Source organism: Pseudochaenichthys georgianus, chromosome 5 (genome assembly GCF_902827115.2).
Source record: "Pseudochaenichthys georgianus chromosome 5, fPseGeo1.2, whole genome shotgun sequence".
In the NCBI taxonomy this organism is placed as follows: domain Eukaryota; kingdom Metazoa; phylum Chordata; class Actinopteri; order Perciformes; family Channichthyidae; genus Pseudochaenichthys; species Pseudochaenichthys georgianus.
This window is the reverse complement of record NC_047507.1, coordinates 42,398,184-42,422,435: the sequence shown is the minus strand read 5'-3', so window position 1 is coordinate 42,422,435 and position 24,252 is coordinate 42,398,184. Positions and strand designations below refer to the sequence as shown.

Below are 24,252 nucleotides of genomic sequence, written 5' to 3'. Positions count from 1 at the left end.
TGTCCCTCCTCGAATCATCACTCAACATCACCGACACTGCACTCTCCTGGCTGAAATCCTACCTCAGCGACAAACATCAGTTTATCAACATCAACAACTGCACCTCTTCTACTGCTCCTCTGTCCCAAGGCGTCCCCCAGGGTTCAGTGCTTGGCCCCCTCCTCTTCATCCTCTACATGCTCCCCCTTGGCAAAATCATTCGTCGCCAAAACCTTCAATTTCACTGCTACGCCGATGACATCCAACTTTATATCTCAACAAAAACCATCACCCCCACAACACACTCCACTCTCACCAACTGTCTCTCAGAAATAAAAGCATGGATGCAAACAAACTATCTCCAACTGAACAGAACACATCAGACATCATCATCATCGGCCCCCCATCCCGTATCAAAGACATCCAGAATTTCAACTTCACCATTGACAGCAATACTCTATCCCCCCCCTCACATCTGCAACCTCGGAGTCATTTTCGACAGTCAGCTCAAATTCAACCACCACATTAATCACATCACAAGGACCGCCTTTTTTCCACCTCAAAAACATTGCCCGTCTCCGCCCATTACTCTCCTCCTCTGCTGCTGAAACCCTGATTCATGCATTCATCACATCACGACTCGATTACTGCAATTATAGGCATTACAGGCTCTGCCCTTGCATGGTTCAGCTCTTATTATTTAACGGACTGTAGCTTCTCAGTGCAGTTAGGTGCCTTCTCCTCTGCCAAAGCCCCTCTTACCTGTGGGGTTCCCCAAGGCTCGATTCTGGGCCCCATCCTTTTTCTATTGTACATACTGCCCCTAGGTTCAATTCTCACAAAACATAATATCCCCTTCCATTGTTACGCTGATGATGTACAGATCTATCTGCCTCTCAATCAAAATGCCAACTCACTACAGCAGTTGAAGGACTGCTTAACAGAGATTAAATCCTGGCTGAGCCAAAACTTCCTCACCCTCAACGAGAGCAAGACCGAGGTCATCTTTTTTGGACCCCGAACTCCATCCTTTCCGGTTGATATTCTGGGCTCCCTCAATAAAAATATCCTCTCCTCTGTTATGAACCTTGGAGTGACCTTCAACAGCACCTTTACATTTGAGAAGCAGGTTAGCACTGTCGTCAAGACCTGCTTTTTCAAAATACGACTATTGGCTAAGATCAAGTCGTTTTTATCTTTTAAAGACCTATATAGGGTTATTAACGCCTTTGTTACCTCGAGACTGGATTACTGCAATGCTCTGTATGTGGGTATGGACCAGGCTTCAATTAGACGCCTCCAGCTAGTTCAGAATGCAGCTGCACGTCTTCTCACTGGCCATAAAAAGCGTGACCATATCACCCCAATTCTGGCTTCATTGCACTGGCTTCCAGTTCGGTTCAGAATATATCTTAAAGCCCTAAATGGGCTGGCTCCTGCCTATATAGCCGAACTCCTCCATCGCTACACCCCAGGCAGAGTCTTAAGGTCGGCTGATCAGCTGCTGTTGATAGTGCCTAAGACCAGGCTCAAAACCCGAGGGCCCCAAGCCTTCGTAGCGGCTGGCCCTAGGCTTTGGAATACTTTGCCCCTCCATGTGAGGTCGGCCCAGACCCTGTTTTTTTTTTTAAATCAACACTTAAAACTAACTTTTTCTCTCTGGCTTTTGTTTAATTAATTAATTTAATAACCCAGCCAAATCTTTTTTCTTGTTTTGTATCTATATCTACTCCGGGATCCGGAGTCGAGGCTGATCTTCTTGCTGTAGTCCTGTGTCTTGGATCCTCTATCCTGAGTTCTGGATTAAGTCGTGGACTTCGGGTCGTGGCTGAACCTGTCTCTGCGGCCCTGCCTTGGGTCTCGCCATGCTGCTTCCCTGATGGCTTCCACAGGATTGTAGCTGACATCCTCGTGGATTCATCTTCTTATTACAGACACATGCATTTCCTAACATTCGGTCTATATTCTGTAAAATGTATTATCTCTTCGATTTACACACGGCATCTATTGCACGTCTGTCCGTCCTGGGAGAGGGATCCCTCCTCTGTTGCTCTCCCTGAGGTTTCTCCCATTTTTCCCTTTAAACTATGGGTTTTCTCTGGAAGTTTTTCCTTGTACGATGTGAGGGTCTAAGGACAGAGGGTCTAAGGACAGAGGGTCTAAGGATAGAGGGTGTCGTTTTTCTCATACTGATATTCTGAACAATCTGTGCTGTTGTATTTGCTGTAAAGTGTCTCTACTGTAGGCTATTTTTATTATATGTACACAGCACTTTGGCTCGACCATAAATCGTTTATAAATGTGCTATATAAATAAAACTTGATTTGATTTGAATAGCATCCTCTACGGCAGGGGTCGGCAACAGGCGGACCACGGTCCGGATCCGGACCCAGACGCCGACCTATACGGACCCGGAGCTATAATCAATACATTAATAGGGGATTTTTCGGCGCCTCCCACTTTTTTACACACCTTGATATGATCATTGTAGTTATTAATGAGACTAAATGAAAAACGGGTATAAAATACTATACTGTATGACAGTAACAAAAAAGTTGTTAAAAATAACAAGAATAGAGTTTAAAAGGGGAGTGATTTGTAAAATATCCAAAAAGAAAAATATGCTTACAGCTCTGTTTCATATGGGTGTTGAGAGATGTATCCATAGATCTCTTTATGTTGCTCTCAAAGTGCACCAGATTGATGCTCTTAACTTCAATATTTAAAAAAAAATCTTCCCGGGGGAGCATGCCCCCAGACCCCCCTAGAGAAGGTTAGGTCCCCCCCCCCACTTAAATCATGTTCACATGGATAGGATACTAAATACATTTGCACACATCTTGTGTCCATATCTTTCTGTGTTGGTGGTCACGCCACACCGTGCACATGCATGCATGCGCGAGTCATGGTGAGATATCTGGATTAAGAGTTTGCTCTTTCTTTGCACAGTATGAAAGAAAGGCCAAATTAATGGGCTGTGATTTTAGTTTTTTTAAGCAGAGGTTGAGTTCAATCATTTGTACGACCCTCGGAGGATGTTGTAAACATTGAAAGGAAAAAGGTTCCCCACTCCTGCTGTAAATAATAATAAAAACCCTTGATTTTTAACTTAACATCTCTGTCTCCTATTGATCTGAGTATATGATAAAGAATAGCAGTTAATTGAAGCATTATAGCACAGGCCTTTGTCAGATGGTATATTACGCTGTTTTTTTCCTGCTTCGAATAGTTCTCTCTTTTTTCACCATACCTGTGTTTGCATCACTGTAACCAATGAGCACCTGCATGTGTGTGAGAATGGCCCTGACTCCATGTCGGCCCAGATTTACAAACTCCTGGCAGGACAAGCTCAAGCTCAATTCTCACACTGAATTTAAAAAAAAAGTGAGTGAGGGACTGCAATATAAGAGGGAAAGAAAGAGACACTTTAAAACTGTTCAATTGTTATGATGTGTAAAGACTGATATTGTTCTATAATCGTCTGAAACTGTTAAGTCCTGATGTGAAACGGTTAACAAAGAAAAAGGGAAACTCAAGCTACTGCTACACTTTATTTTATTTATCTAAAATTAAGCACTTTTGAGATGCACATATTTTCAAAAGCTATTTCATTTATTGTCTCTATTTTATTTGTAAATGCAGCCCAAGAGGAACATTACACATATCCACAGTATTTAAGTAATGTTAATTGACAATACATATTGTTGTTTATGAATTGTACTTTCTTTATTTGATTGGCAGTCAGTTGATGATTACATGCAGACGTTGATAAAGCTGCAGGCTACTTCAATATATATCACACTAATTCATAATGCAATTTAGACATTTTTATGTTCCGGACCTTTGCATGGGGAGATTTTCTATAACTGGACCTCGTTGAATTTTAGTTGAAGACCCCTGCTCTACGGCATACCATCCAACCTCCTCACTAAACTCCAATATATCCAGAACTCTGCTGCCCGCCTCCTCACCCACACCCGCTCCCGAGACCACATCACTCCCGTCCTCCAGAACCTCCACTGGCTCCCCGTCCGTCAAAGAATCAACTTCAAAGTCCTCCTGATTACTCACAAAGCCCTCAACAATCAGGCCCCCCCCCCACCTCACAGACCTGCTGCACCACCACACCCCTTCCCGCTGCCTCCGCTCATCAGAAGCCAACCTCCTATCCATCCCCACCCGCACCAATCACCGGACCTGGGGGGACAGAGCCTTCTCCGTCGCTACCCCCTCCCTCTGGAACTCACTCCCCCCAACCCATCAGAGACTGCACTGACCTCACCACCTTCAAAACACTTCAAAACACACTTCAAAACAATCATCTCTTCAATCTGGCTTTTAATGTGTTTTTTTTTGTATTATTTGACTTTAACTTTAACTATAAATATGTATTTGTTGTTCTTTTCTTTTTCTTTTCAGTATATCTGTAAAGCGTCTTTGAGCACCTGTAAAAGCGCTAACAAAATAAATCTTATTATTATTATTAAAATTATAGCATTAAAGTTTCTATTTTACAGTTGAAACACTATTACCGTAAACAAAAATACAGTACTTTTCAAATCGCTGTGTTTTATTTTACAGCTATAAAACTACTGCTGTAACAACAAATTAAGTAATTACATATTACTGTGTTTCATTTGACAGTTTAAACACTATTACCGTAAACACAAATACCATACTTGGAAATTACTGTGTTATTTCCCCCCAAAATATGTTCTGATATGATATACTTTGTTTGCACACACAGACTGCTGGCCCTGAAATAAGACACAGCTTGTGTGTCTTTATTCTTTTAATGACATCATGAAAGCCCCTCTACATGTAAGGAGTCAATAAAGCATCTTCATTACAAATTAAAGAGGCGAACCAATAGTTGGTGCCAAAATCAATTACCTGTCTACTGTCAGGTATGTCTGCATCCATCCTCTCATTTGCAGAATGACAGTTCCTAACCAGCAGCTAATCCTGTTAGCCTCTGACCCCCGCAGAGGACCCCTCCCCAGGGGGAGTGGACCAACAACATCTCCTCTTAGACTTACAACAGAAGGAACCCAACAGTAATGATCTTTCTTTGTTCATATTGCCTAATATACTAAAAGCCATTGATTTGTATTTTGGAGGAAAATCTCGGTTGTGACTTTATTTGTATTTATTTATTTTATATTTCTTCACAGAGGGAATAAACTAGGGAATACTAATATCTGCGTCACTCCTGTGATGCCATTAGTCCCAATCATTCATTTTCCCACCGATATGCATCGGGAAAGAGACGTCTCCAAATCAATTGAATTTTTTCAGGTTTATCAAATATACAAAGTACACACATGATGTGCCGGTGAAGATGGCTGCATTGTCTTTGGCTCTCTCCAACTCTGCTCTATTTTCGTATTGTGTTCGTGTTTATTTACTTTTTGTCTTTGCTTTAAACATGGTTCGCAACATGCAACCCGACCGCACCAACTCTGTTATACAATATAGCAGAGAAGAACTTCTTTACATCCGAAACTCCGTGGAAAATAACCCACCAACAGACAATGGGGATTCACTACCTGTTGTCCTACCTGAGAGACATAAGAAGAGGACCAAGCGAGGGTGCCGGGCCGGGCTGCTGGTCAGACTGAGGAAACGAGAAAACCGACCCCCTCTTCCGAGTATTCTTCTGGCTAATGTTCAATCCATTGAAAATAGGCTAGATGAACTCAGAAGTCGGATTGCCTTTCAACGGGACATTAAGAACTGTAACGTGTTCATTCTCACTGAGACCTGGCTCAACCCTGCGATCCCGGACTCCGCCATCGTTCCAGTCGGCTTCACTATCTTTCGCCAAGACCGGACTGCTAACTTGGGGAAAAGTAAGGGAGGCGGTGTGTGTGTCATGATTAACAACAACTGGTGCACAGATGTGAGGATTGTTTCTTCGGACTGTTCCGTTCATTTGGAGCACATCATGATCTAATTTTCACCTGCAGAGAGAATTCTCATCTGTGGTGATAACAGCTGTGTATATTCCACCACTCGCCGACAACAACACGGCGCTAGGAGAGTTGTTTGGATTTATAGACAACATGGAGACTTCACGGCCAGAAGCAGCATTCATCGTAGTAGGGGAGTTTAACACCGCTAACATGAAGAAGGTCCTACCGAAGTACTACCAGCACAGCAGCTGTCCGACATGCGGGGGAAATATACTGGACCATGTTTATTCCCCTTTCAAACATTGTTATAAGGCTCTCCCTCGCCCTCCCTTCGGCAAATCAGACCACATCTCACTGCTGCTGCTGCCTGCTTACAGGCAGAAACTTAAACGGCATAGACCGGAAACAAGGATTGTACAGCAATGGAGTGTGGAGTCAGATTCAGCTCTGCAGCACTACTTCGAATCTACAGAGTGGAGTGTGTTTGAGGCCAATAACATCAACACACACACACAGACACGGTCATCTGCTACATTGGGAAATGCATCGATGACGTGGTAACGAAGGTTTCTGTACGAACATTCCCAAATCAAAAGCCCTGGATAAACGGCGAGGTTCGTACCAAGCTGAAAGCGCGCACTATCGCGCACAGAGCTGGAGATTTGGAGGAGTACAGGAAATCTAAATATGATCTCTGGAGAGCAATCAGCAGTGCAAAGAGACAGTACAAAGAGAAGGTGGAATCTGACTTCAAAGGCTGTAACACCCGGAACATGTGGGCGGGACTAAGAACAATGACAGACTACAAAGGAGCAGCGGGGGGTGCTGCGGGAGTGTCTGCGTGCGCATCTCTCCCAGATGAGCTGAACAGCTTTTTTGCACGTTTTGAGAGCAGCCAGGCTGTGGAGGCACAGAAGGACCAGGAGCCCTGCCGTGTTCTCAGGCTGTGTGCAGTTCAGCTGGAAGAGGTGTTCACAGACATCTTCAACAGGTCCCTGCTGCAGTCTGTAGTCCCCACATGTTTCAAACACTCCACCATCGTTCCTGTCCCCAAAAAGACAAAAATCACCAGCCTCAATGACTACCGCCCAGTAGCACGGACCCCCTGCAGTTTGCCTACAGAGCAAACAGGTCCACAGACGACACCGTAGCCCTCACCATCCACACTGCCCTCTCACACTTGGACCAGAGGAACACATATGTGGGAATGCTGTTCATTGATTACAGTTCAGCCTTCAACACCATTGTGCCCTCCAAGCTGGCCATCAAGCACAGAGACCTTGGGCTCAACAGCACCCTCTGTGACTGGATCCTGAACTTCCTGACGGGCAGACCCCAGGCAGTGCGGGTTGGAAACATCACATCCTCCACCCTGATCCTCAACACCGGAGCCCCTCAAGGCTGCGTGCTCAGCCCTCTCCTCTACTCCCTGTTCACTCACGACTGCGTGGCCACACACAGCTCCAACACCATCGTGAAGTTTGCTGACGACACGACCGCCATCGGCCAGATCACCGACGGCGACGAGACGGTGTACAGAGAGGAGGTCGAAAACCTGACATTTTGGTGCCAGGATAACAACCTCCATCTCAACGTCAGCAAAACAAAGGAGGTGATTGTGGATTACAGGAAGCAGCAGAGAGAGGGACACGCCCCCATCACCATCAATGGGATTACGGTGGAGAGAGACAGCAGCTTCGGGTTCCTTGGGGTCCACATCACTGAGGACCTGACATGGACTCATCACTGAGGACCTGACATGGACTCATCACTGAGGACCTGACATGGACTCTTCACACCACCACCATCACCAAAAAAGCTTGACAGCGGCTCTTCTTCCTCCGCAGGCTGAGGAGGTTCAAAATGCATTCCAGGATACTCTGCAACTTCTACAGGTGCACGTGCACCATAGAGAGTATCCTGACTGGCTGCATCACGGCATGGTACGGCAGCTGCATCGCCCTCAATCATAAGGTTTTACAGAGGGCGGTGAAAACTGCACAGAACATCACCAGGACGGAGCTGAGATCCATGGAGGACCTCTACTCCCAGCCATGGCCGTATCTACCATTGAGGTCACCGAGGTCAGGACCTCGGTCATATTTTCCGAGCTGTGTGTATAACAAAACTTGTGAAATAATTGCACTAAACAGGGTTCTTTGTAGTACTTCCATTTACTGACCATGGGGGCGCTGCATAACTACGTAGCCTCTGTTCAAGCAAACAGAAGAAGACGACATGTATCAACAAACCACCGCAGCCCGGACTTGTATCGGAGCAGCGAAGGAGTGATGAGGTATCTAGAGATCTGAGTCCAGAGGAGGAGTGATGAAGTATCTAGAGATCTGAGTCCAGCGGGCTGCTTGTGTTTCTGTTCATCAGGACATCATAGGACCAGCAGATCCTGTGTGAACGCTCTACGTTAGTCAGTCAGCCTACACTCTAAACAGTGGGTTATTTCATCTACCCAACCATGGGGTTATGAAATGTTTAACCCATTCTGGGTTATTAATATGGTATTGGGTTATTTTTGTGCAACCCAAGTGCTGGGTCAAAATATGTTTGTCTACCCAACCATTTGGTTATGAAATGTTTAACTCATTCTGGGTTATGTATATGGTATTGGGTATTGGTTTGCATGAATCGCAACAATTTCACATGTATTAGATTCATTCATGTTGAGATAAACTGAGACAAAGGGGACTTCCAGACTGGCATTGTTTGATTTTGACCGCGATCTGGCGGGAAAGGTTTTCCCCTGCATCCTGTGTGCACTCGCGATATTTGGGCATAACCGTAAACTTAACCATCATCATCGCGAGAGAAGATCATTGAGACAAGAAAGACCGTTGGGGAAAGTTGGAGGAGGTAAGCAGAAAACATTGTCATCTAACTGTGAATCTGTTCATAAATGTCATCAACTGCTAGTCCATGAGCGATATTGTGGTAACGTTGATAGTTAATTTGTTATTTAGTGTTCTTTTTTATCTCACTTAAAAAGCCGAATGAGCCGACGAACATGCTAAAGCTAACGTAGTTAACTAGCTAGTCTGTGTAACTGCCAGTTAGAGAGATGGTTCAAATGTAGGATATCAGGATTGAAAACTAAATGACGGTAGCATTACCATGGGAAAGTTAAACGGAAAGTGTGCTACCCCAGGCGCTTATATGTCAGTAATATCAGCCCCTTTTACAAAAGGAATGTTGCGCCGTTATTCGGCTGCGTCACGTAAATTAGCTGCCAAGCTAGCTGCCATGCGGAGCTGACTGCCACTGTGGTTTTCGCTCTGCAGTTAATGTTACGTGACGGATGCCGCTCTGCTCTGTAGCCCCCTCCACGAGTAAGGTTTCCACGTCAGGTATTATGTATGCTAGCAGCAACACACAGAGTTAACACAATTATACAAACATGGGTTAATTATTGGAGGTAACTGAGTTATTTATTTTGTTAAAGTTTCAGCTACGATAAAACAACCATGGTGCTGTTTCTTTTGATGTGAAATATTATTTATATATTTTAAATAAAAATAAATGTTAATTCTGTTTACAGTTCTGTCATCACATTATGTAATGTCATTTGTTAATTCAGTTTTAAAGCTTAGCACTTAAGGCTGGATCCATGTCTTTTAAATTGAAGAACTCTGTTGAATTGGTTTGGATATGACTAAGTAATTCGTCAACTTCTGTCTGATAAGGGGACTGATAAGGTTTGGTGGAAAAAAAAAAAAGCAGGTTCTCTGTAACTTAACTTTCACTTTCATTGGTCTCTCTCAATTTTTCACAGCAATTTGTGACTGCAAAGGTTCCTGTGGCTGCTGTCCGTAGTTGGTTAACTAATCTTGCTCTATTGTGGGTTGACCTGTTTCTAGCAGTCACAAAAGTGTATCACTCTATATAAAAATAAAGGCTTTGATATAACCATAAGTCTGCAGATAAAATACAATGCTAATAACCATAGTAAGTGGGGCTCATGTGTGCTAAATACAACAGGTAATACAAATAAATGAATAGGAGAAGCAGACATTTGTCAGTTTTAGTAGCCTCATCAACTGAATAAATTAGCCCCAGCAGTGAGGTTGAAGTCAAGCAAATGTACATTTTATGTTTTGTTTTAATTAAGCTCTTTATGTGTTTTTTGTCTCAGATCAATGGACGATTTTGTGTGTGACACATTGACACAGTGGCAGTTGACAGACCTTATTGATAGATTTAAAGGTAAGAACATGTTTTTGTTTACGTTCACAGCAAGCAGATCGTCTGTATAGCTAGGTAAAGGAATTATTTGAAATGGCATTGACTGCATTGTATTTTATGTTACTGAAAATGCATTTTTATTCCAATAGCTTCCATGTAATTAGCCTCTTAATTTTTGCTGTTCTCCATGGTTTAAATATGTCCTTGTATTTTGTTTTTTTGTCTTTCAGACGAGGGAATTGACGAGGAGAGTTTTCTTCTTTTAGACGAGGGGACCATCAGCCAATTGATTCCAAAAGCTGGCCCCAGGCTTAAGTTCCTCAAAAAATTTAGAGGACTTGTAAGTATAGTTAGATCACTGCAGATGTGAGAGGCTACACCCCTCCCCCACACGCATATTAATTCTGAGGATTTGGTCAAATTTGTGAGCAGATGGCATATATTTGCTTTAAATGCAAAAGGCAAATTCCAGGGGATGCCAAGACTCTCTTTCAACATTTACGTGCAGTACATCATGTAAACCATTCATCAACATATTTCCAATGTAGTGAAACTGGTTGTGGTAGAACATTTTCTTTTATAAGGTCTTATAGAAGACACCTATTAAAGGAGCATGAAAACCAAAGTGATACTCCCGATGATCCCCTTGAAGGTCCAGCCCAGCCTGTTGACATACAGCTTGCTGAAAATGAGCCTGTACAGGGAGTTGAGGATGAATGGGATGAACTAGGGCAAGATGACATGACCAACCGGGTAGCCCTTTTTTTTTTAGCTCATCTGAGGTCTAAACCTTCTTTGACATTCTCTAACTTAAACTTTATGGTTCAACACACCTCTAGTTTAATTGGTGATATTGTGGGCAAACTAGAATCAAAGACTATGTCTTTATTTCGTCATTTTGGTCTTGATCAAAGCCCAGAGGTAGAAGAGCTTGGGCTGGAGTTCTTGGAATTAGCCGAGCCTTTCAAAGGACTTGATACAGATTATAAACAGATGCAGTATTTTGCTAAATCAGGAAACTTCATTCAGCCAGTTGAGGAGATTTTCACTGGGGGGGCATGCTTTGTTCAGCAAAGAGCCTCTGCCACTGGCACTGTGCGACAAGTCTCAGTTCGTGATTCATATCAGCGTATTCCGCTGCAGCGCCTTCTAACCAAGCTACTTGAAATTCCTGGGGTTTTACAGGCCATGCAAGAATGGCAGCAGAGAGAGAGTGATGCTCTTCAAGATTTATTTGACGGGCAGTTTTGTAAAAAAGCATCCACTGTTATTAAAAGAGGTTTCGATCCCACTTATGATTTACCAAGATGATTGTGAGACAGTCAATCCGCTTGGGTCTAAGACTGGGGTTCACAAGTTAGGATTTATATATTTCACCCTAAAGAGCTTGCCACCAGACCTGCTATCAAGTTTGCAGTCACACTTCCTTTTAGCAGTGTACAAATCCGATGACGCTAAGACCTATGGCCTTGATGCAGTGCTGCGCCCTATTGTGGAAGAGATCAGGTGTCTTGAGAGGGATGGCATCACTGTTGATACCCCCAACTTTCAAGGTGTTGTAAGGTTTACAGTGGTCCAGGTAGTGGGAGACAATTTGGGCGTGAATGCCATGCTTGGCTATATTGAAAGCTTCTCTGGAAATTATATGTGTCGGTTTTGCAGAATACATAAGGATGCCCGGAGGTCTCAGACGCTGGCAGATCCTGCACTATTGCGTGATGTCAATAGTCATGAGGCAGATTTGCGTACAGCCGACCGCTCCCAGACAGGCCTGAATAGAGACAGTGTCTTGAATGACTTGTCTTTCTATCATGTAACCGACAACATAGCACCTGACATCATGCATGATATACTGGAAGGCGTAGGGCCATATGAAGTCAAGCTTGTGTTAACTTCGCTGATTGAGCAGAAACATCTAACACTTGACAAACTAAACTACAGAATCACAAGCTTTGACTACGGCTTTTGTGATAAGGGTAACAAACCTTCTGTAATCAGTAAGGATGATCTAAAAAAGGTTAAAGGCGCCATGCATCAATCAGCAGCTCAAATATGGTGCCTACTTAGGTTGCTGCCGACAATGATAGGTGACCTGGTCCCCATGCATTGCAAGGAATGGAAACTTCTCCTACTGTTACTGTTATGTATGGAGTTCATCTTCTCTCCTTCTCTTACTGTTGAAGCAACACTACTTAGCTAAAATCCTTGAAGAGCATCACTCTCTCTTCCTGGAGCTCTATCCTCTTCACTATTTGCTGCCAAAACACCACTTCATGCTCCATTACCCAAGAGCCATTCAAAAGCTCGGACCCTTGACTCAGTTTTGGGCTATGAGATTCGAAGCGAAACACAACTTTTTTTAAACGGGTTAGCCATGTAACATGCAATTTCCGAAACATTTGCAAAACCATGGCCTTTCGCCATCAGATAGCGCAGTGCTATACTTTGCTGGGTGGAACTGTGTTGAGCCACAATACAGAAGTTGGTCCAGGGCACACTACCTTTCTGGCCAACATTGAGGGAGTTAAAGACATCGAAAGTGGTCTAACAGGCATTCCCCTTTTCAGTGAATTGTATGAACCAGCTTCGGTTACCTTTAAGGGAACTGCATATCGAGCAGGCATGACTGTATTCCTGTCTTATGACCCAGATGGAGAGCCCCAATTTGGTCTCATAAAGTTCATTTTAGTACTAGACCAAACATCACACACACCAACAATAAAACTTGTTGTACAGAAGTGGGAAACACAATGGTTTGATAGGCATTTCTTTGCATACAGTGTGATTCCCACTCAAGTGTTGGCAGCTGTTGATGTGAGAGAGCTGCTTGATCACCATCCCCTACATGCAGTGAAGTCATTCAGCGAGACTGATGACAGTTTATACATTTCACTGCGCTATAGACTTTTTTAGAAAATCAGTTTACTGCCACCAGTACAGTAGTATGACACTTTGTAAATAGCATTTTGACTCGACAAGTCCATTTTTTCCTGCCATATTTGTTTAGTGGTTAGCTATAAATGCTGCTTAAAAGGTGCCTTTGGACTACAGGGATGATCATGCGATGGAGTACTGGGATGTTTCTGTAAATACTGGGATGGATGTGATCAATTGTACAGTAAGTATTTTTTGTTTAATCTGTCTACATATCGTTGCTGTTGGGCAGAAACCTTGTGTCTCCATATTTAAACTATGTTTTTTATATTTCTAAATGTACTAATTCGTCATAGTGTTGTACAAAAGTAGTACAAATAGATCTACAATCTCCCAACGTCAAGAGCTTGTCGATTGGCTATTTCACAATTTTAAAATGTTAAAAATGATAAACGGAACAATTTTGGACATACACGGTTTCCACCCGACGGCGACGGGTAGTCACTGTCAGTTAAGAAGTTACATGTTTGTTTTATATCTTTTTCAATTTGCCGCAGATCTGCATGGTCCAAACTTGTCGCATTTTTCATTCACTCGGGTGAAGGGTTTCTGAGTGGTTTTGTGTCTCTTAGGGGTCAATATAAACCATACTTTACACAGGTCTCTGAATGTATCAAAACTTTGGCGTGGTGCATATCTTTCACACAATGCATACTGTGTGCAGTCTACTGAGTCTGCTGGTGTGGTACACTGATTTACATTACTGATGCTCATCCGGCAATTCTAGGTGGCTGTCACTGTTTGTTACATTAACCTGGGTTCTGTTTAGATTGAACCTGCTGTGCCACCTACAAGTCCTGATGTCCAACCAACTGCCACAACTCCACCCTCCATGGAGGACCAAACGACACCTGTCGTACCAGCGATGATACCTCAAACACTACATATAATTCCACAATTTGTAAGCTCCACTTTTTAAGACTAAGGGTTTCACTTTTTTCTTTAATCAACACTAAAGAGTAATAAACGATATCTGTGATGTTGTCCCTTCTTGCAATTTTCTCAGGATATCCGCCAGATTCTCACAGGCTCAACTGAAGGCAAGCTGATCCTGGGGAGCCTTGATGAGGATGTGATCATCCCTTCGCAAAGAAAGTGCCTTGTCCGTATTTTGGTATCTCACCTCATGGAGAAGTTTGGAGAGGTAATTAAAAATAGTGGGATTTTTTCTTGTTTTTGCTGAATGTTATGTTGGTTTGAAAAAGGTATATGAATCTTCTTTCAGGGGAAAAGATAAACGGGACACTACTTTCAAGTCTCACATTTACCTAGACCACCAACATAAACATGCACAACACATGTACCAAAACACACGTTCAGTAGTGTTTTTAATTTATTAGGATGCCTATTAGCTGCAGAATATGCTACAGCCATTATACTGGGGTGCAACACATGTTTTAGAAATACTTAAGATCTAATTTGACTCTGCTGGTAATTTAGTTTTTCTGTGTTTGCAGTCCTACCAGTGAGACAAAAAAGGCCTTGGCTGCAGCTTTGATTCATGGGTTTCCCTCCTTGAAGGACGAGTCGGACACAAGCAGTGGCTTCGTAAGTAATTAACATTTTATTGAGGAATTGATGCTAAAACAGTCAGTTGAACACAATATAACTCATCTCCCAGCACCAGAGTACTGGACTTCTGTGCTGTTTGATGCCCGGTGTTGTCAGACAGACATACAGACAAACCCTGTTCTAGATGGCTCAGCCACATGTTGTCGCCATGCTATCAAAATGTGCTTCATCTCTATTCACCAAAGACTTTCATTTCTTGACAGGGATACTGGTTCACCCCAGGACGGAACCACCGCCCAGCCACTGGATTCCTCGAAGAGAGGCTTCGGAACATCAGAAAGAGGATGAGAAAACCGGCCAGGTCACGGAGCACGCAGCAGACACCACCACAAAGTAGTGAAGCTGGCACTCGTAGGACATTCATACCAGGTAATCGTTGGAACTGAATAATTTGTTTAAGTAATACAGACACATAATTTGAGATTGTTAATATCCTTATGTGTACTTTTATAGAATGTACCATATCGGAAGAAAGAGCCATACAGTGTAAAGAATGGCTGAAACACAATTCGCAGCCCCTCAACCAGGTGGAGCAATACATGCAGGATACAGCAGTGTACAGGTCAGTAGGAATGCACTGAGGACACTAGCTGCAGCACTCATTCAATTTCATTTTGCCTATGCATGCACCTCATCATGGTACTGTTGCACCTCAAGTCATTCAAATCTGAACTACAGACTTCTCAAAACAAACTACTACTAGACCTCTCACACCTATGACCTAACCCCTGCTCATTATGATGCTATAGTGGGATGGCTCAGGGGAAGACAGAGTACAGCAACTTGCAATGGGCCTGGTTTTCAAGGGACCAGTGCCATGTACCTGTCAAAAATAAAAGGGCACAACACCAGTGGGAGCTCCATTACTCTCCCCCCCCCCATAATCGACACAAACATGGGGATGAATGCATTTTACTATTATGCTACCAAAATGTGGAACACCCTACCACCAGCCATCAAGAAAGTGCAACTCCTTACCCTCCAAAACTGCCATACAAGAGCACCTGTCTGCAACTGCCCTCGGGGCTTTTTGTGTTATCCTTTTAACATTCTTGTACTGCTGTACTTTCTGCAAACTATCAAACAGGGCCAAGTCTTTAAGGGAAAACGGGTGGGACATTCAGGGGATCCGCCAAGAGTTCCCACATCTATTCACTCCAGGCATGGTAAGTTAGGAAGGAGTATATGTTTACATATGATGTGGATGCATTGTTTATAACAATCTTTTATCAGTATGTCAGCTGCCACATTGAATTTTCTTTTTCATTTAGATTGCACAGGACTTTCAGATCCTACATAGAGAGGCTGCGCCTAAGCTCTTTGAAACCTGGCTCCCTTTGTTAAAAGACAAGATCCTGCACCTGGCGAGACGGGAAGGGAAACTTATCTCGTCGCTTGATGGATTAACACCCGGTAATACATTGTTATATTGTACAGTAGACTTTATTTTGCTACTAAATGACCAATTCACAGATATGCCATGCCACATACCTATAACATTGTCTTCCTACAGATTGTTTGGGGGAACTTGCTCTGAGCCAGTTACCAACACTGCTTCCACCAACTGTCTACAGGGTTGGCCGAAAAGTGTTCCAGTACACTATCGAGGAGTCTAAGTTGGCCTTCATCGATCATAAGCCTGTAAGTCCCTCTGCATATCTAAAGGGAAATGTTATTCTTTTAATCACTTGAACCCAGCATCCATATTCTTGGGGGGGTGGCGGGGACATTATCCAAAAATGGCAGCTAGATCGGCTATTTTTGGCGAAGAGATTTGGTGAAGATGGAAAACAGTGGTCTAAAGTACAGAGCCAACCAGGTCCAGTTTAAGTGGTTAAGAATGTGCCTGACTGCCTGTTATTCCTTGGCTCAAGAATAATTCAGAACATTGTTTCTGAATATGCATTTTATCAGCCACTGCCAAATCTTGCTTACTCTTTGCTTTTGCACAATCTTTTACTTTGTTTAATTTATCTTGTCTTTTGTTCTTTATTTCTTTCTCAGGTTGGAACAAACTTGGTGGAGTACCTCCATGAGGCGAAGGTGTCAAGACCTTACCCATATGTCCTGTCCCTGGGAAACGATATTTGGCACACCTCTCAGGCGTTCGTTATTCTTGATGGGGAGGCGTTGGAACAAAACACATTGCTTCAGGCAGTCGATGTCTGTTTCAAGGTATTCTATATCTTTGACATCGACTACACAAAGCAGTGTGAAGCTGTATGGAAATTCTTCCAAAATGCAGTGTACGAAATCAAGGGAGGAGAGGAGTCAAAACCTGCTACGTCCTTGCGTGCAGCAATACTTGCTTGCAAGTAGACTTGTGGTCTTGATCCTTTTCTTTTCTTCTGCTGGTCCTCCTGTTCTATTCTCTCTCTTCTTCTGCTTGGCTCAGAATAGGGTTCTATCTGGTTAAATCAAATATTGCAGGATTTTTGAAGTGTGTGTGTGTGATGTTCAAAATACTACCTAATGCTCAAAGTATTTTATGAGCAAGTTGTGTGCTGAGTTAAAAGAGCTAAATGGTGGAAGCATAAATTGTTAAAATGTTTATTTGCACATCTTAGTTTCCTGTCGTTCGGATCACCTAAAGGAGCAGTACATTTTTGTGATCATGTTGGAGGATTTTCTGTGTAACGTTTACATGGCCAGTATATGAACCAGTAATTTCTGAAAAAACGTATGTTGCTATTAGTGGTTCTCAAACCAGAAGCAAAGATTTTGAGATTTAGAAAGGGCAGATCTACAAGCTCATAGCGTGGCACAAAGTGCTATGAGCTTGTAGATCTGGATGCTGTTATGATGTGTTTATTCTAATGTGTGTTATGTACAGTACAGCCTGTAAACAACACACAGAACACAGCCTGTGTTGTTTACAGGCTGTACTGTACATGCATAAATGTTAAGTTTTGTTTAAAGAAAGTTTTGCCCTTTATTGTGAACTGAATCTTTTGCCCTTTATTGTGAACTGAATCTTTTGCACTTTATTGAACTGTCAATTGTTATAACAATAATAATAATAAAAATAAGATTCCAACATTGTTTAAAAGCGTTTATTGCATATTATATTATTTGCATGACCAAATATAGGATGTATTTTAAAAGGGTTTGTAATTTAAATGTTTAAGAGACATGGGTATTGCATTAAAAACATGACGATAATAACTTGTAGAATTAACCCATCGCAGCTATTATGACCCAGCATTTGGGTGTAATATTTAACCCAATCTATGGTAGAATTAACCCAGGGCTGTAATTAATTTAACCCAGCATTTGGATTAAATGTATAACCCATCTGCTGGGTTAAAATACACAACCCATTTCGTTGGGTCAAATTAACTACTGCTGGGTTGGTCCAATATTGATCCTGGCATTGGGTTAAAAAACGACCCAAATGGGGTTGTTTTTAACCCAGCATTTTTTAGTGTGTATAGCTGCAACTTATATTGCAGCTATAGGCTATACTTTGGTTTAAATTGCGTGAATAAACTAGCTAGAAAGCTAAAGTTAATTACATTCATCCAATGTCAGAAAGATTACCTTTTAACAAACTTTGTAATGCTTTTCTTTCATTTCAATTTGAGTAAAACATTGAAGATATAACATTGTATTGTTTTTTTTTTACACTGACTCAGATATAATGAAAAGACTACGTCAGTCGAAGCTCAGATGTGGTAAGGAAGAGACATGACAGGCAGAGAGAGAGAGAGAGAGAGAGAGAGAGAGAGAGAGAGAGAGAGAGAGAGAGAGAGAGAGACAGAGAGAGAGAGAGAGAGAGAGAGAGAGAGAAAAGTCACACAAAAGAATACATCTATTACAATTATGTCATAATAACATACAATTGTATAAAACACAATTTGCTTACATCTTTGTTCTCTTTTGAGAATCAAACAAAACAGATTTAAATGTAATCACTTACCTTGAGCACATAAAAATTAATAAAAGGGGGAAAATGCTCCATGTTTTTTAGGCTGTAAACTTTAACTGTTATGTAAGCCAACTAGACAGACAGTGTATCACTATTCCTCCTGTACATTAGCAGATAAAAGGCATAACATACTTGAATGAATGGTAAATAAAGAATGCCGGAAATAACTGCATCTCCATTCAACACACTCTCACTCCCTAAGCGTCCAGGAGTGACGTTTGGTCAGGGTCCCGTGGCGTGCAGTTGTGATGCTCCTAGGCTCCTTCAGCGTCATAAAGGGACGCAAATAGCTTTCAACTGATTGCAATGTATTCCCATCTGCGGCGGGATTTGACGCTCATGGAAGCACGGCATTCGTTTGTGTCGGCTGCCCTTAAAGGCAATGTGAGCGTCCATTCCCATTGGATAACGGAGAATTGTACACCCGGAAGTAAGTATTCCCCTTACTGTCGATTGATTTTACAGTGATATCTGCACTACTCATCGACTAAAAAACACCAGATTATCCTTGTTAATTACACAACATTGATTGGTTTAAATGGTGTGCAATGCTTTTGTATTTTCCCCCTTCGATTCGGAGAAACAAATATTTTTTCTGAGTAAAGGATGGCAGAAGACACTACACTACCCAGAATCCCCAGCTATCGTTTGGACTACACCATGTGCTCTGTTTGACAAACCCGGTTTTTTTCACCATTCATTCCAATGGCTGGCGTCTATGTCACGTGATCTTCAAATTTCTCCCTGCAGAAAAAGAAAACATGGCCGAACTTCGTTTTATTCTCGGTGGAAAATGCCTATTTTAAAGTTAGTTTGGCCATTAAAATGCGTTTTGATGTCATTTGATGCGAGAAATATGAGTTGTTATTTCAGATTATGTGGATGTACATGATCTTTAGTTTGCTAGTTATTACGAAGATTACTTCAGGAAATCGCGACGTTTTCATTGTTACCGAGGTGGTTGCTAGGGACGCTGCTATCGATATTATTTCTGTTATGTTGTGTAACTGTTTAATGGTGTTATCTTTTTTGCTACCCCCTTCCCCGTCAAAGTATAGTGTTGTTCCACAGCGCAAACATATTAGTTTAACAAAATCCGCATCTAAAGATAGCCTACGTTATTTTCCCCTGTGCAATTCCAGTCTCACATCTCACAGCACATCATCATTAACAAATACCGGAAACAAACCGAAAACATTAAAAAAAAAAAATAATAATAATACTTTATTCCGAGTGTGCTTGCTTTTCGCTTTGAAAGTCATCACATAACGGCATTGTAATACACGGTTCGGCTGCATTAAATATTACATATCTGCCGTAGTTCTGTATTTATAGAGCCCTGATGAGAAGACTTCTAGACAAACATGAGGAACTGAAAACGTGACGTGGATCATACATATATCAGCCATTAAACAACATCTTACATTTCTTTTCACACACTACGTCTCCTTGCAGTATCAACACTAATTCGGCTGACTTTTATATTTGATCCAATTGGTAGATAGGCTGTATTTACACCATAAAGGTGCACAGCTGATATAAAGGGACACCTAGTGGTTAAAGCATGTTATTGCATTTCATTATTTTTATTATTAGATATTAATAGGATCCCTATAAAGTATATTCATTACTCGTTATTCTCTACTAATAGTTAATTAAAGACTGTATATAATGACTATTTTGCACATCACTTTCAAGATTTCAAGATGTTCTAAGGTTTATTGACATATCATATAGGCCTACACAACTATAGTGTAGTTCTGCACTGAATGAAAAACTTGGGTCGCAGGTTCCTCAATAGTGCATTACAAGACATCTATCAATATTTGTGCATACCTCCAGCAATGTTAACTATGTCGAAGCACTTATTTTAACTGATATTATACATAATGTATTATACTCTTATAAGATGTATGTAGATATTTCATCTCCGGCCTTGTCAGGTATTGAACAATCAATAAATAAAGAACACAGAATTGTTGAATATAAAACACAGAATTTGTGTGATTATACTAAATTATTTTCAAATAAACACCACTGCATATTTAACTGTTACACATGCTGATGTATCGCAAATGTTCCAACTTGGGATCAATAAAGTATATCTTATCTTAAGCTGATCGATGGCTACTTGACAAGTGCATGTTTCAGGCTTATCAATTAATGTAATGTAATGTTATCAATTAACTACAGGGGTCACAAACATAAGACCAGCTGTTAAATAAAGCTCTTCTGACCTTAGCTGGCATGTGTGTATATATATTAATGCTGCCCATTATGGGCACAAGCCATTTTCACCCATTTATTAATTATATGTTTTAAATGTGAGTGTTTCCTATCCCCTAAACCTCCAGGGATGTACACAGTTTAATACTGGCAACTTCTTATTATGAGAAATACGAAAACGTCTTTTATAACTACAACTCCCAGTAGAGACGTGCCATAGAGAACATGTTGCGAAACACAATAGCCAGCATGTGTAGTTTTGGGGACGGGGTGGGGGAGGGGGGGACGCGGTGGACCCGTTCAAATCCAGTTTTGGACAGTCTGCCGTGGTTCCATCCCATTTCAAGTGCTGTTCGAGAATCGGCTTAACCCTCGGAGCACACTCTCCAATCACAGAGCTTGAGGACTATCACGGGGTTTGTCAAACAGAGCACATGGTGTAGTCCAAACGATAGCTGGGGATTCTGGGTAGTGTAGTGTCTTCTGCCATCCTTTACTCAGAAAAAATATTTGTTTCTCCGAATCGAAGGGGAAAAATACAAAAGCATTGCACACAATTTAAACCAATCAATGTTGTGTAATTAACAAGGATAATCTGGTGTTTTTTAGTCGATGAGTAGTGCAGATATCACTGTAAAATCAATCGAAAGTAAGAGGAATACTTACATCCGGGTGTACAATTCTCCGTTATCCAATGGGAATAGACGCTCACATTGCCTTTAAGGGCAGCCGACACAAACGAATGCCGTGCTTCCATGAGCGTCAAATCCCGCCGCAGATGGGAATACATTGCAATCAGTTGAAAGCTATTTGCGTCCCTTTATGAAGCTGAAGGAGCCTAGGAGCGTCACAATTGGACGCCACGGACACTGACCAAACGTCGCTCCTGGACGCTTAGGGAGTGAGAGTGTGTTGCTCCATTAGCCAATATCAGGGGTCGGCAACCCCTGGCACCGTAACCAGTGGCACGAATAAGTGGAATAAGTGTGCAAAAATATTTAAATCGTATTTTCGGATCCTGAACGAGACCAGAGCACGTCTCCCCGTTACCTGCAGCAGGAAGCCATGCACGCAGCGCAGCCCCGCTCTCTTTAAAGACCCCGTGAAGTGTGCGCCTGTGCATGATCTGTTATGCTAATACATATAGTAATGACCAAAATTGTCCATTGAAACCCATATCAAAAGATGTTGGAATAGCAACTAATTTGATGAGTTTTGAATTTGCCGCCGTGATATCCGCAGTTGAGCTCCGCCTTCGTGGGCGTGGCTTGCGAGCTACTGCGTGACGTCACAAGATGGTCGCCTCCGAAGTGTTTACATTCATCACAGTGTATTGTTTCTCTTTTTCAAAGTCGAATTTATCAAAGTTTTTGAGCGAGTATTTTACTGGAAAGTGTGTCGGAGTCGACTGGAAGTGATTGCCAATCGAGAAAACCTGACAATGGAGGCGACAGTGAAGAAAAAGGGAGGAAAAACACACGGGAAGCGATGCATTGCCGCTGGCTGTAGTAATGTCAAGTCTGCCGAAGTGGCGATGTTTCTGTTCCCAAAAGATGAAGGTGAGTCTGGCTGGTGTCATTGTTTCGTAGATTCGTTGATTGTTCATGACAAATAAAGGCCACTGGTCGATTCGAGAGAGAGAGAAAGAGAGACTGAGAGAGTTACAGGGTTGTTGTTAGCATCTAGTGCTAGCTCGGAGCTAACGGAGATTAGCTGTTTCAAGAGGGAGAGTCCTCTCCTGTTGGACTGAGAGATAATGTCAGCTCAGGGAGGTAAAGGACTCTGAGTGATTAGATTGTAAACTGTAGCCTAAGTTATCTCAGTTGGTTTGGTCATCTATGTAAACAAATATTTCCATCTATGTTAGTTGTATAAAATAGGTTAAGAAATCCTTCCAATGTTTTTTGATTATTGAAATATATGTTTCATATGAGTGTTGAGAGCTGTATCCATAAATCTCTTAATGTTGCCCTCAAAGTGCACCAGATTGATGCCTTTAACTTCAATTTAAAGAAAAACATCTTCCCGGGTGAGGGTGTGAGGTCATCACAAATAAAACAGGTTCACATGGATAGGATACTAGATAAGTGTGCACACTCATTATGTACATTACACATTCAAATCTGTAGGGTTCAATGATGTCCTGCGCTTCCTCATCGTTACTTCCATCTTCTGTGCCACTTTCCTCATCTATCCTGTCCGAAAAACTGTCAAAATCAATCATTTCTCTCACACTTGTATCACTTTCCAAAGTCTCCGCCATGTTTACAATCACAACTGGGCCCATCTTGTGACGTCACCGCCGCTATCGTCTGCAACTTCCGGTAGGCTCAGACGGCCGTTATTATTAAAAAATATTTTTTAATTTTTCATAATTAATTAATCAATAATTAAAATTATTTTAGCCATGAACAGGCACAATGATATGTAAGGAATGAAACTGCCATTTCATTTTGGCGCAAAAACATGCACTTCACTGGCACTTTAACTCCAGGCGACTTTCTGCCGCTTTCCTCCGTGGTGCTGATCGTTGTCAGCACAGCGGAGGAAAGCACTTCACTAATTGCAGTACCTACAAGGAGATGTACAAATGCCGCAGTTTTTGCGTGGCTGTGTCTTTAGTTGAAAGCCCAGTGGCGATCTGTTCATCTCTCATTGAAATAATATGCTACAAAGGGGCGGACTGGCCATCTGTGTGTCGAACTTTCCTGTCGGCTCCCAGACCGTAGTCGAGGAGGGCAGAAGCAACAAGCTTCAGGTTCAATAACCCACTTTAGCTTCAATGACTGGAGAGAGGCGAGCTCTTCTTGGGAGGCCGTTGCATTTATTTAGCTGTTCTTCTGTTTCACAAAATACGTCACAGACCTCTGTTTTTCTGCTGCCTCGTTTCACTTCCAGAAACATACACACGTTCCCTCACTGTCGCTCTACCATCCACAAACACACATGCACAAGCCACACCCCTCTCACTCTCTCTTAAAGGGACAGCGATCTCATCTCACTCTGCATGACCCTAATATCATAACATGTGTGCTCTGGAGAATCACAGAACGGACGATCGTCCTTATTATTATGCCGTTCAAACCAATTATTTGGTAATATATCGATCGTTGGCACGCTGGTAACTTTTTTTTTTTTTTAAATGGCACTTCATATCAAAAAGGTTGCCGACCCCTGGCCTCTATGCTCTGCAGAGACTGCCTTATACATGTCGTGAATTGCAGCTGATGTTTTAATATGGCAATTGGCAATTTGACTTATACAACATTCGCAAGTTGTACATTTGACTCATACAATAACCCACCTTCGAGTGATGCTCTAGTTTCTTCATGTTTTGTTTTTCTTGCTTGCGCCGGACTGAAAGTAGGCTTGTTTGAGACAAGCGAGACCTGCGCAATTTCGATCAACGTCTTGCTAGTGCGTTGCATGAAGGTTAGTCATTTTGTGCGACTTGCTGGAGGCTCGCCTAAACGAGACATTGAAATCTCGCGGGACAAAGACGCC

The 24,252-nt window shown here is 42.2% G+C and overlaps 1 long non-coding RNA gene across 1 annotated transcript; it reads left to right on the top strand.

The window, feature by feature from the left end:
• Positions 1-14,483: 14,483 nt before the first annotated feature.
• On the top strand, positions 14,484-15,914 carry LOC117447365 (uncharacterized). Its single transcript, XR_004552220.2, has 5 exons — positions 14,484-14,570; positions 14,798-14,963; positions 15,048-15,156; positions 15,682-15,760; positions 15,866-15,914. It is a non-coding gene; the product is annotated as an uncharacterized lncRNA (long non-coding RNA).
• The last annotated feature ends 8,338 nt before the right edge of the window (positions 15,915-24,252 follow it).